The 12893-nt window shown below is 44.4% G+C and overlaps 1 protein-coding gene across 1 annotated transcript in view; it reads left to right on the top strand.

The window, feature by feature from the left end:
- The window catches only part of CAD (carbamoyl-phosphate synthetase 2, aspartate transcarbamylase, and dihydroorotase), a gene marked incomplete in the record, with an annotated part of 2299829 nt that overhangs the window by 1689541 nt on the left and 597395 nt on the right, over positions 1-12893 (top strand).

Raw genomic sequence — 12893 nt, 5'->3', positions numbered from 1 at the left:
CTGTTTAACTCCACCACCCATCTTTAGCTTTGGGATTCAACCCAAGTGTGATGACTGCAGCAGGGTAACACGATGAACATAGTACAGTTTTGTACCTACCATAAATGTAGATGTTCGAGTGTTCACCCTGCTGCAGTCCAGGTTTCCCCTCTGAACTAGCTGGACTTACCTATACCATTCTATCCTATACAACCTCTATACCATTCTATCCTATACAACCTCTGTGGTGTATTTGCTTGTGCCTGAATTTTTATTTTTATATGTATATTTTTATATAGCAATACATGTATATTGCCTACCTATTGGGGGCACCTGACATCTGGGGCAAGAAAAACTGCAGAAAATGGCGTTAGATTCCTCTTGTATACCCCTGGCGCACTGACGTCAGGGAAGAAGCGGCAGCAACGCCGGACCAAGACTTTGGAACTCGGGCCGACTGTGGGACCGCCTGACGGCAGGATAACCCAAGTGTGATGACTGCAGCAGGGTGAACACTCGAACATCTACATTTATGGTATGTACAAAACTGTACTTTTTAATTTTTAACTTGTTTCCATTAATTTCTCTCTTGGTACCTTTTTCATTTGCATCAGCTAATTTTTTTTTTTTTACCTGCCCATGTACCTGATGTTCTTCGTGTTTCACTGTTGCAGTCCTCACAATTGGGTTATCTGCTTGCAATAGCCCTCAGTCGGCCTGATTATCAAAATCTTGGGTCCTGCGTCGGTTGCTGTCTCATCTTCCGTGACGTCAGGTAGTCTGGTATAAAGCATGCAGCCAACGCCATTACATCAGTCTTTCTTGCCATGTGGTGCCCGAAGCAGAAGCAGTTCCTAAGTGCCGCTTGTTCGACTCCTGAAATTTTCATTTTCGAGTTTCAGAACCGAAGTCTTCAACAAAAGCCAAGTACCCCGTTGGGGAAACTTTTTCTTGCTCTAAACCGATGTCAGTAAAAGTAAATGTCTTTCTTGTGGAAAGCAAATACCTCATAAAGATTTCCATTCATACTGTATTCCTTGCCTAGGCCTTGACCACGACATGCCTTGCTGCCAGTTTTTTGCCTTATTTAAGCAACAAACTATTCGTCATCTGTATGTATATTCTTCCAAATATTTTGTTGCTTGGTTTAATTATCCAGATATGTCTTCGGTAAGCCATCTGACTACCGGCATTCTGAAAAAATGCAAAGATAAAGACAGTCCGCCTAGGTCCAAACCTGCAGACGACTCTTCTCCTAAGCCAGTCACCAGTTCGCCGGTACTCAGTGAGGCGCTTTCGCAGCCCCTGATACACGCTACTTCAGATTTGCAGGCCTCTACCGAGACCCATTCGGAGTTCGGTATGCTGCGAGATGCTTCAACCATGGAACCTGTGGATTTCTATACCTTGGATGGGTCTGGAGCTGCTGTGCAGGCACTGGCTTCTGGGGGTGTATTCAGGCCTACTGACTTGCATATTAAACTGGCGCCATATTCTTCTTCAAGGCCTAAATCTCAAACCATGACTAGAAAACTGACTCCCAGATCTCATGGTCAGGCCTCTATACCTAAAAAAACAAATAAGAATGGCTGAATACCTTATTACTTTAATCATGGGAAGCCAGCCTTCACCCTCTAAGAGACCTAGGACTGAATTTGCTTACGATACTTCTGACCAGGATTCTGAAATTTCTGTTTCCTCTGATGACCAGGATTTACCCTTATCTACCTATGAGGATTCTGATGCAACTCTGTTCCCTCTGCTTCCCCCCCAGAGGATTTCTCTTTTGGTGAAACTCTGCATACTCTTAGGGAGCATTTTCGTTGGGAAAGCCAGGATTACTCTGACTCCAAAAAGAGGCTTAGGGATTTCTTACTGCTACCCCAGCACAGGCCTTTAGCTATCCCTCCTGTACTTTAGAATCTAGTTTGGCCCCTGACTCTTTACCTCCTGCTCCCAGAAAACCTGATAGATATTACAGGGTTCCAGACTCTCACAAGTTTCTTTTTAAAAATCCCACTGCGGATCCTGAGACCATTTCACAGGGACCTAAGGGCATTAAGGCTACTACTGCCAAAAATCCTACCCCTTCTGATAGAGGCTCCAGGGCGCTGGATAGATGGGATAAGAAAGTATACACTTTTGCATCCTTGGCCATCAGAGCCTTAAACTGCTGATCTTATATGTTAAAGTATCAGCAGCATATTATTGGACGGCTTAAACAGAAAATGATGTTGATTACCGATTGTGCTGAAAATAAGGATTTACAGGATTTAAAGCATTCTGCTGAACAGGTTGGAAAACATACTTTGCATTGTGGTTTTGATTCACTAAAGACACCTTCCAGGGCTGCTGTCACTGGGTCTGCACTTAGAAGGCATGCTTGGCTTAAGGTGCAATCCTTGCCAGATCATGGTAAAGCTAAACTACTGCATGCTCCTTTAAATCAGGACAGCCTGTTTGGCAACAAAGCTGAAGTTGTTCTTAAAAAGATGGAGGAAAAAGCTAAATCTATGCAAACTGTTAAAGATTTCCTGCAAGTACAACCTCCAAGATTTTGTAGGCATTGGCCCTCTAAGAATTGGTTCTTTCCTGCCTCTTACAAGCCTTCTCAGTCCAAACCCAGATCCAGCAGAACACCCAAGCTTCAGTCCCAGGGTACGTACAGGACTAAGCAGTGGGGGGGCTTCCACTTCCAAATCAGGGAGTAGTAAGGGCTCCCCCTGTGGTAAATTGTCTCAATGACTTAACTTTAAAACTTCCAAGCACTTCTCAACTGACTGCTCCTTTAGGGGGAAAGATTGCTCTGCAGGCAGAAAACTGGGAACTCATGAACCCAGGACAAATGGGTTTTAAATATAGTTTCCCAAGGATACAGACTTCAATTCCATACGTTACCAACCCCAAACGGTTGGTCAGATCTACCCCCAAATCAGTGGGCAGAAGCTCAAATGCATGTACTTTCTCTCAAGCATAAAAGCTATTCAAACTGTACCAGAAGAGGAAAAGGGACAAGGTTTTTGCTCAAGACTCTTTCTGGTACCCAGAAAGGACAACTCATGGCGTCCTATCCTGGACCTATCTACCTTAAACACCTTTTTGGTGATTCCAAAATTCAAGATGCTAATTCTTCAGTTGCTTCCTATGCTAGGCAAAGATGCCTGGTTGGCAACACTCTATTTAAAGGAAGCCTACCTGCATATCCCAATCAGGGAGTCTTGCAGAAGATACCTACGCTTCAAAACAAGCTATTTGCACAATCAGTTCTCTGCACTGCCCTTTGGCTTATCTACTGCGCCCAGGGTATTCACAAATTGCCTAGCTCCAGTCATTGCATTTTGCAGGCAAAGAAATATTCAAATATATCCATACCTGGATGATTGTCCAATTCAGGCAGAAAGCCAGGACATTTTTTGAATCATCTGGCATTTGTACAAAAGGTGCTAACTTGTCTGGGGTACACCATAAATGAAAAGAAGTCGCATCTGGTACCTTGTCAACAAATTATATTCCTGGGAGAAAGTTTGAATACAACTTTTCATGGCTTTCCCCACGCCAGAGAAACAAATTCATTTGACAACTTACTTCAAACTAATGGCCACAAAAACCCTGCTATCTACAAGGCAAATACTGCAAGCCTTGGGGTTCATGGCCTCCTGCATTCTAATTCCATATGCAAGACTGCATATGAGGAAACTACAGTGGTATCTAAAAAGCCTATGGTGTCAACATTCTCAGGACCTAGAGGCAATGATTCTTATCATACCTTGCCTACGGTTAGAGTTCCTTTGGTGGGCAGAGGCCTGCCACCAAAACAAGGGACTACCATTCACTCTACCCCCTGCCACCCAAACCCTAATGGATGCATCCAGACTATACATGGGGGGCTCACCTGGCAGGTAAGTGCATTCAGGGCAAATGGAACCCAAGTCAAATGTACCTACATATCAATCAAAAAGAAATGTTATCTGTACAGAATGCTCTGACAGACTTCAAGGACAATATTCTTCCAAGACAATTAATGGTAAAGATGGACAACGCCACTGCTATGTGGTACATAAGCAGGGGGGGCACCCATTCTTACCCCCCTCTGCAGACTAGCCATGGCTCTGTGGAACACAGCCATGAGCTACCAGGTGCATCTACAGGCTCAATTCCTGCCAGGAAAACTAAATACACTGGTAGATGAACTAAGCAGAAATCTAATGGACCCACACAAGTGGAAACTGGAACCAAAGACTTTCAGGATGTTGACAAACAAATGGGGGAGCCCATATATAGACCCGTTTGCCTCCCCCCAGAACTACTATTTGGACAAATTCTGCACAAGGACTCTCCACAAACAAGTATGGAAAGTGGATGCTCTATCCTTCAGCTGGAAAAACATATCAGTTGATGCCTTTCCTCCTCTGCCTCTCCTAACCAATGTACTACTAAAGATCAAACGGGACAAACCAAGGATGATTCTGATTGCACCAGACTGGCCACGCCAACACTGGTACCCCCTCTTGCACAGTGTGTCACTGCTGGCTCCATGGCATCTGCCTCAGACCCCTGCCCTGTTGTCTCAACAGGAGAACAGGATTTTGCACCCTCAGCTTCTAACTCTGAACCTGGCAGCCTAATCTCTCCACTACCATCCGTCAGTAAACAGATGTTGGATGTCATTTTGGAGGCAAGGAGACCTAGTACTAGAAAATCTTAAGCTTAAAATGGAAATGATTCTGTGCCTCGTACCAAATTCAAGGGTTGAGTACAGCAGCTCCCAATTTACCTCAGATTCTTCAATACCTAACTGAGATGCTTCACAAGGGCCTTTCTTTCTCCTCCATTAAAATTCACGCCTGAGCCATTTCATCTCATAACACAGACCCACCCACTGCTCAAGCAGTTCCTCAGAGGGGCCAAAAACTTAAGACCACCCAGGAGAGCCCCAACTCCAGCCTGGGACCTCAAGTTTGTATTGGAAAAACTCACTCTTCCTCCTTTTGATCCAGCTGCAAGTGCAGATTTAAAGTTCCTTTCTTGGAAAACAGCCTTCCTTTTAGCAATAACTTCAGCACAAAGGGGTATCTGAATTACAGGTCCTTATGGTGGAGCCTTTCATCATCTTTCATGCGGACAGGGTGTCCCTCAGGACCAAATCCCTCTCATGTCCAAGGTGTCATCCAGTGTGGCTCTTAATCAATCCATTCATTTGCCTACCTTCTTTTCTAATCCACAGAACAAAGGGGAACAGATACTGCACTCCTTAAATGTTCACAGACAACTTAGATTTTACTTGGACAGGACTAAACCTCAAAGGAAATCTGAACTGCTGGTGGCATTTGCTGCAGGGGCAGAAGGGAAGGCTATCTCAAAGCAAACCATTTCTAAATGGATAGGCCATTGCATTCTTTTCTGCTATAAGCACCATGGAAAACCTATCCCACAGGGATTAGACCCCATTCAACCAGGGCTGCATCTACCTCTACAGCCTTTTTCAGAGGTGTACCTACGAGGGACATCCTAGAAGCTGCTACCTGGAGTTCTGCACATTCTTTCACTAAGCATTACCATTTACCATTTACCAGTTTTCTCTACATCCAGAGCTGGCTTTGCCACTGCAGTCTTGCAGGGCCTTATAGCTGGTCCTAATGCTATCTAAATGCCTCCTCCCATCCTTAGCTTTGGGAATCTACCCAAATGTAATGACTGCAGCAGTGAAACATGAAGAACATAGTACAATTGTGTACACTTACCATAAATGTAGATATTCGAGTGTATTCACTGTTGCAGTCCTGGATACCCTCCCTCCAGCCCCCTGGCTTCTTTTGGCTATACTTTTGCTCTCCTTTTCAATGCTTAAAAGCTTTTTGGTGTATTTTCTTTTTTGTTGGAAGTGTAACCTTGTATGTATTCTATTTAGTTGCTCCCCATTAGATGGGCACCTGACATCTGGGGCAAGAAAAACCGACGTAATGGCGTCGACTGCATGCTTTATACCCCTGGCTACCTGACGTCACGAAAGATGAGACCGCAACCAACGCAGGACCCAAGACTTGATAATCAGGCCAACTGAGGGCTGCTGCAAGCAGATAACTCAAATGTGATGACTGTAACCGTGAATACACTCAAACATCTACATTTATGGTAAGTGTACACAACTGTACTTTTTTGAGCTTTTGTAGTACTGTAACAGCATATATGTTTACATATCACTTATTTATTTTGTGTAAATTGGAATGTTATAATTGCCTGTGTATCTGAAAAATGACTGTGAGCCAGGCCCCTAATCTGATTAAAGAAAGTAAATCACTTTTTTGGCTGTGCAGATTTTCAAATCCAGTTAAGGCCACTTGTTAAGATCATGCTTAGAATCTGCTCATATTCATCAACTCCTCCGTCCACGGCTTGCACATTTTTAATCTAAATCTGTATGTTTGGCATAGAAAAAGTATTATGTTCATTTGCTATGTGATACCAGGGATTTTCTTCACAAAGCTTTAAGTTTCAAAACTTTGAACTGCAAATGGCAAGACCATATGATCATAGTTTTGAAACTTCAAATGTTTTGAATGGAGATCGCCGTACAGTGCAAAATGGGAAATGTACTGTTTGTCTCACTGTAGTGCAATCTCTGAGTTGGTATATTTATTTAGCAAGGGGTGTGGGGGTGCATGGGGGGCTTTCTCCCCTCCAGAAACGTAAAAAAAATATATATATTTTTTTCTTAATTACAATTTCAGTTTCAAACCTTCGATCTTATGGTCTCGACCATTTGCAGTAAGTTTTGAAACTTTGAGCTTGTAAAGTAGATCCAGAACCGGACATCAGAAATTGTGTGTCAAAACCCACAGAGGCATTCCCTTTACTTTTCTTGGAGAATAAATTAATATAATACATTGCTGTTAGTGCCAGCCGCTACTTGAACACACAGGAGGAACAAACCACAGACCTATCTTGTAACCTACAAGATGGTACAGATGAGGATATTAATGCAGGGATCAACAAGATTTGTGTCTAAAAAGAAGAATGCCCAATTTACAGTCTGTGGGCATATCTTCCAACACAAAGTACTGCTGTTTTTGTCTGTTCCCAGAATGATTTATTAGGGTGCTATCCATTGTAAGTGGAGTCCTTTCAGAAAGACTTGCAATATGTGCCCTGAAGGACTGGTTCCTGGTGGTCCTTTAACAACTTCGCTTGTAACTTCTCTGACATAAGCACGCCTTTGGTTACAGATCCTTAATGCCTTGATGGTGTAGAAGACGCCTATCTGAAACTGGCTCAGATTATCTTACAGGGCTCAGTATGCTTTAGTACCAGTCACTGTTGTCCATACAGAGGATCCAAGAGGTCAGGAATTTGGCTTTTTGGATAAGGGCGCCATGGTGGATTATGTGCTCAATTCATACTTTTTGCTGCTGAGCACCCGTCAGCAGCAGCAACCTTCTCAGTACACTTTACATGCTTGAGGATGTATGTTGTAGCAGGCTCTGAGATCTTTGCATTTAATCACTGGCCATGACCAGGTTTTGGAGTAATGGTGCTTCCCCATCAGTCAGTATGGGCTGTACTTTCCCTTAGTGGAACTGGGTTGACATAGGATGAGTAACCTACATCAGCTACTCGGTAGTGTAGAGGAAACTGTCTTGCAGGAAAGGGCTCTGCATAAACCACCTTGGAGGTATGTGCAGCTTTTCTTGTCCTGAAGTCTCTGGAGGAAGCGTGAGGATCTAAGTTCCTTTTTGTCAAGTTCATCAAAGTTTTATGTGGCACTGTAACAGGAAAGGGTGGCAAACAGTTGTGCACAATGTGCATGGAGACTGCATGGTCTATGGTGGGCCATATACTGAGGTGTCACTCTTGTGGCCTTTTACATCTTGGGAGGAGGTAATGTGCTGGTTGCTTCCCTGAGCCTGTTCTCCAGTCATCCTGTAGAACTGAGGATTTGGAAGTCCAGTTTCCTCATTACATTTAGGAGTGGATCACCCTGGGGATGAGCTTATGTCACTTGATGTAATGCAGTCATCCTCATTTTGCTTAGTTCAATAGGGTAGTGTGGAGCTGTCAGTGGTCGTGTTCTCATAATCGAGAAAATGCCTTATTCCGTTTAACTGCTCAGTTGAAAGTTTGAGAGAGCTTGTTTTCATTGTCTCCTAGTTGGACTTTAAATATATAGTTTCTGGTTGTACAGGCGACTTTCTTAGAGCTTCCACTTTAAAAACTGCTCTGACTTCCACTAGAAGATAAAGACTGTAGGAAGCCTTTACTGATCAGACTTTATGCCACTTAGTTGGTTCTGCTAACCTGCATTAGAGAATCTACAACTTTAGTGGTCTGATCTTTCTGACTACCCTGACCTAGACAGTGGCACAGCATAGGCTGAACAAACAGTTCTTTAAAGGGCTTCTCTGTCTGTACTTATTTAAATGGCTTCATTCCCATGTGGGGTTTAAAGTTTGACAAACTTGCTTATTTCCCTACAGTGCTTTTCCTGGTGACATCACGTCCACCCATAAGATCTCAAAGTTTTAGGCCATTCATCTCTGTGAATGTAACTGGTCTTTCACATGAATTGTATCCTTATGGCCAGTGATGTCAAAATAGTTTGTCATAGGAGTCACTGCTACGGTAATATTCACCAAGTTTGGAAAGCAGCTGTAGGTGAATATCAGTCCCAAATGGCCAGACTCCCAGAACTTTTATTGTCCCTTGGTGCAGCAGTTTCTTCACCATATACAGGTGTCATACAAATGTAGTTTAAGAAAGGGGACAGCAGCCTGTGCCATCTTTAGATGTTCATTTGGATCACTTTTAATATTTTCTTGAATGTTGAGACTTTATCTGTAGTGAGCATGAATGTACAGCCCGGGTTCATAGCCCTTCCCCATTGATGTAGCAGATGCCCTTTCACTGAGACATCAGCTCATACCTAGTGTAAATGAAGCCATCTGCCTAGACTGTATTAGATCATTCTTGTTGCATTTCAATTCATATGTTTCCTCTACTGGTATTGTGAGTGGTATCTTCCTGGTGTGGTTTAGCCTGCTTCTGGTTGCAAGTGTCTGATAAATGTCCCACTGGAGAACATTTCTTTCTTCTTTACTAACCTTGCAAGATGTAGCTTTTGTACTGATAGTTTTTAGTTGTATACCGTCATATTTTGGGGCCTAAAAGGCGTGAGTTTGTGCTTGTGGCACGCACACTCATAAGGACTTCCACAACCATTGCTTTTTGTGTTTGAGGTTTAACCATGTTGTGTGTGTGTGTGTGTGTGTGTGTGTGTGTGTGTGTGTGGTTTGCCTGTTCTGTGATTGTCTGAAGTAGGCCACATCTACAGCAGTAGTCAGGAACATAGTTAGTGCCTCTACCTGGTCTGCTGTGGCCTCCATGGGATCATCCACATTCTCCATCTCCAAGAAAGGAAGGGAAGAATTAATGAGAAGGCAGAGAGTGTTGCTGAAATGTGACTTTACATTTGATTTTCCTGGTCTGTCCAAGGAAGCCAGTTCTGGTGAGGAGCTTTTGGAGCCCTCCACTATATACCCGTTTGTTTAGAGGTCTTTGGTAATGTTAGCATGTCTAACTAGACTGATAACTAGAACTATGCTTCCGTAGACCTGAAAAGCCTGAATGCACATGGCCAAAACTTGGTTTACCGTGTTTGAAGGGGAAGATAGATCCTTACCATATATGTGGGAAAGGATATCACTGGACACAAGGTGGAAGTGCTGCAGTACCTTCCTGAAAGCAAAACTCCCTGAATGGATATCCAACCAAAAAGATAAAAAGATGTACATATTATCCCCTAGCTCCTACCAACAAGGCCTAAGACATTGGGTAGGTGTTTTTCCCCACCTTACCCTGGCTGTACCAGAACGATTGTCACCTGGTACTTGGGTTACTAAATGCTGTACAGATCCTACAACTGAAGTGTGAACCTTGTGCGTCTGGAGTCTTCTGTGTTAAAAAGAGGGAACACTCACCTGAACAACGTATAGGTTGAAGACTCTCATTAAAGTGAGGGGTGAGCACCTGTTGTACCATGGGGGAGGGGCCATCTGTGAAGTACGGCACTGAGAAGGCACACACTTCTGAGTCCCTTACTGTGGAAATTTTGTGTGGAGAGGCCTTTACTAGAATGAAGGAATATTTTGAATGGGAAAAGAGGTTGACATCACAGACTGAAACGAGCCTGAATAATTTTACTTATGGCAGTTCCTCCTATCATAGGAACCTTGGGATATGTTCCTGGCTGCATCACAGGAACCAGGTATGTAAGAGTGTTCAATCTCGCCGTTTGTTCTTACACACGGGTTCGGAGCCAATCCTCGGCTCCGAGTCTGCCGAATTGCAAAGCTGTGAATCTCAGAGAAGCTCGAGACCAGCCCATATCCCACAATCCTCCCTGCCATTACTCAGATCTAGTTTGCCGCTGCAACAGATCGGATCAACGAGAGCTCAGACCAGATAGAAACTTGAGTTATTGTAGATTTCTTCAGATAAGAATTCAATTTTTTTTCTTGTTGATACTTCCTTATAGTTAGTAGTTATTGTAGAAGTGCTGTGTGTGTGTGATACATATATATATATATATATATATATATATATATATATATGTATATACACACATTTTTCTTCCTCAGGCACCCTTGTGGCCTAATCTTTTTTCTTGGGTGTGGTTTTTTGTGAAAAGTTATATATATATATATATATAACCTGTTTAGTATACATATATTGCTACTTGAACCTTTATATTGCTAGGATTAGTAATTGTTTTCTTGTTTTTATAGTTGTTGTTGTTGTAACTTACAATGTCAGAAAAAGCCAAATTTGGTTTTAAAAGATGTCAGTGTCGGCAGAAAATGTCCATTTCTGACAATCATGCTTCCTGTGTCTACTGTCTTGGCCCTCTTCATCTCCAAGAGGATTGCTCTATTTGTCATTCCTTTAGCGGGAGGGTCATGACAGATAGACGCAGGAAGCTTATTGACAGAGGATTGTTGAAGCCGGCCTTTCAAGAGGCTTTGGACAAGTCGGATCAGGCTTCTAAATCCTTGAAGGGGTCGAAGATGTCGGACCCCATGTCATCGGCTCCGAGTTCATCTTCTCCGGTTTGTTCGCCGGTTCCACAAATCTCGGGGCCGAGCGTCGAACATTTATCTTTTACTGAGCTCCAGATCTTGGAACCAGTGTCGGAACTGCCACCACCATCCATTCTTCGGTCAGTGCCATCTTCGGCTCCTTCGACCCGTTCTTCCAGACCCTTATCTGACACAGATGTGGATCGTGTCGTGCAGAAACTCATGGAGAACACGGCCCTTTCCAAGTTAATTGCAGTTTCCTCCCAGTTGGTGTCGAAACTAGACGGCCTCCCCATATCTCAAACGGGTCCTCCTTCGAGACCCATCCAGATCTCGAAGCCAGGAGAAGATGACCTGATGATTGTGGAGCCCTCGGTGCCGAAACCATCCATTGCACGATCGACACCTTTGACTTCGACTCCTTTGGAACCATTAGGGGAGTCGCTGAGCCGACTGTCTTTGCTCTGTTACGGGACTGAGAGTCGTACTGACCTGTCGGTGCAGACTCTCCCTCTCGGGGCCTCGGCACAGACTGGTTCAGCTCCGTCCTCGGGGTCGGAGCCCACGGCACCTGGTTCTGGGATGCTTCCGTGTTCTTCAGAACCGGGGGAGCCCTTAGCCAGGGGTTCGGGGGCCTTTGACCTTATGAGGAAGGTATTGTCTGCACAGACAACCACATCATCAGGGGAATCTTCTCCTTCCCCAAAAGGGCCACTTTCTGTTTCTGCTCCCACGATCCATCCCAAGCGTCGAGCCAAATTGCCTCAGCCACCCACAGAGGGTTCCCCCTGTTCCTTAGAGGCCTCACCAGAAGCCTCCTCTGATGAGGTCCCAAGGAAACGGTTGTGCAAGAGGAGGCACATAGATTCCCCACAGGAATCTCTAACGTCTGACACCGACTTGGATGAGGCAGAGGGGTCCCCCAAATCACCCTTGGAGGATGTCATTTGCAGACATCCTGGAGATCTTGAAATAGAGGGGTGATTGGCAGTCCCTAGCCCCCTCTGAGGACGAGTCGGTGCTGCTGAAGGCTTTTGGGGCTCAACCTTCTACCTCCTGGGTGAATCCGCCCTTCGATGAATTAATGGATTTGATTGCTCGAAGGGCGTGGGAGACACCTGACACAGTGGAACCAGTACCTAGGAAACCAAACAAGTTCATCACTGCCCCCCAAGATAAATCTTATCTCACCAAGGGAGTCCCTGTCGATGCTATGGTGGTGGCGGCAGCCAGGAAAAAGGAGATGTCTGAGTCTTCCTCATCTGTTCATCCTCCTAATAAGGATTCTAGGACTATGGACAGATGTCCTTCAAGGATGCATCTGCAGTCCTTACAAATGGGTTGTCCTGTCGTCAGGCAGTTTCTCGGGTCGGCGGGATTCCAAAGTGTCTGGGGTCTCGCTGGTGTGGTGTCGCTTCACCGCCACGCCATAGCTGCAGTTCTTCGGGTATAAAGGCATCAGCCGGCGCCATTTTCCTCAGTCTTTCTTGCAGTGTGCACTCAATTCTCGCAGCGTTCTTCGGTCCGGTCGGCCAGATACAGAGATTACTTTTACTACTTACTTCAAGACTTCTAAAGCTCTATACCCTCTCTTTCTTGCCCTCTTTGGATGATGCCAGTAATGAAAGTTGTTTAATCAATGAACTGGGAACCAACATAAAGAAAAAGCCCACTCTTACTGCTTACTTAGTTTAGGCCATCACACGCCGAGACAGGCTCCAGTTTGTTTTTGCTTTTTTCAACCGACTTAACCGCTAGACGCCGGGTCGGAGTTGCTGAAACAGTTTTCGCTCAGATTTTTCAGGTAAGATAATGCCGGGATCCTCACACTTCAACCTCATAAAA

Source organism: Protopterus annectens, chromosome 6.part1 (genome assembly GCF_019279795.1).
Source record: "Protopterus annectens isolate FY-2018-M chromosome 6.part1, PAN1.0, whole genome shotgun sequence".
Lineage (NCBI taxonomy): Eukaryota > Metazoa > Chordata > Ceratodontiformes > Protopteridae > Protopterus > Protopterus annectens.
This window is presented reverse-complemented; position numbering and strand designations above follow the sequence as displayed.